Here is a 1451-nt window from a genome sequence, read left to right as displayed (position 1 = left end):
GTGCTTGTACATGGGCTGCCACCAGAAGGCATGGCCAAGATTTAGGGTGGGTCTTCTGGCCTCAAATGATCCAATCAAGAAAACCCTTCATGGATGTGCCCAGCTGCTTGGGTTTTAATTGATTTCAGATACAGTCAGGCTGACAAGCAGATTAGCCATCACAGCTACTCTGACCATCAGGGGGTGTGTGTGTGTGTGTGTGTGTGTGTGTGTGTGTGTGTGTGCGCGCGCGCGCGCGTGTGCGTGCGTGTTATGCTGGAGATGGAATTCAAGACCTTACACACAATAGACAAAAGTTGTACCCTCTTCTACGGCCCGGCGCCTGCGCTCCCTTCCGCTTCCGACGCGCTGTCCGCCACCGGGTGGATGTGCGGCAACAACAGGTCTGCCCCGCTGCCCGCCGTCGTGCCCACCGCCCAGAAGGCCACCGCTGCGGTTATTTTCCTTCATGGATTGGGAGATACTGGGCACGGATGGGCAGAAGCCTTTGCAGGTATCAGAAGTTCCCACATCAAATACATCTGTCCACATGTGCCCATTATGCCTGTTACATTAAATATGAATATGGCTATGCCTTCTTGGTTTGATATTATTGGACTTTCCCCAGATTCTCAGGAGGATGAATCTGGAATTAAACAGGCCGCAGAAAATGTAAAAGCTTTGATAGATCAAGAGGTAAAGAATGGCATTCCCTCTAACAGAATTATTTTGGGAGGATTTTCTCAGGGAGGCGCTTTATCTTTATACACTGCTCTTACCACGCAGCAGAAACTGGCCGGCGTCACCGCGCTCAGTTGCTGGCTTCCACTTCGGGCTTCATTTCCACAGGGTCCTATCAATAGCACTAATAGAGATATTTCTGTTCTCCAGTGCCATGGAGGTTGTGATCCTTTAGTTCCCCTAATGTTTGGTTCTCTTACTGTTGAAAAACTAAAAACACTGATAAATCCATCCAATGTAACCTTCAAAATCTATGAAGGCATGATGTATATAGTTCACGTCAGCAGGAAATGATGGATGTCAAGCAGTTCATTGATAAACTCCTACCTCCAACTGATTGACATCACTAAGAGACCTTGTGCAGACGTTCACCAGCATCACTGTAGTAGAGTATAAACCCTTTCCCATGCCTGATTGTAAAACTTCTAATGTTTGCAGTATTAAAATGTTTTGCAAATACAAACCAATGATACAGAAAAAAAAAAAGTTGTACCCTGAGCCACACCCACAGCCCCTAACCTGTGACATTCTGTCATCTACGGACATGTTTGTCTGTCTTCCTGACTTCTGACTAGTGGGTTCTATTTGTCCCAGCTGTTTCTTGCTATTAGCAATGACAGTGTGACCATAGGAAACCCCACATCAAATCTGGGATGGTGGACACTACTGTTACAGCAACACATGGCACACCATTGTTGTGACATTACTGTGACAACTCATTTGAGTCTGAC

At 46.7% G+C, this 1451-nt stretch overlaps 1 pseudogene; it reads left to right on the top strand.

Moving 5' to 3' along the window:
• Nucleotides 1–311: 311 nt before the first annotated feature.
• On the top strand, nt 312–1141 carry LOC128111770 (acyl-protein thioesterase 1-like; annotated as a pseudogene).
• Nucleotides 1142–1451: the final 310 nt, after the last annotated feature.

Source organism: Peromyscus californicus, unplaced genomic scaffold (assembly GCF_007827085.1).
Source record: "Peromyscus californicus insignis strain IS unplaced genomic scaffold, ASM782708v3 Scaffold_16__1_contigs__length_79575227, whole genome shotgun sequence".
NCBI classification, from domain to species: domain Eukaryota; kingdom Metazoa; phylum Chordata; class Mammalia; order Rodentia; family Cricetidae; genus Peromyscus; species Peromyscus californicus.
Note: the sequence above shows the minus strand (reverse complement) of the source record. Positions and strands in the feature narration are given on the sequence as shown.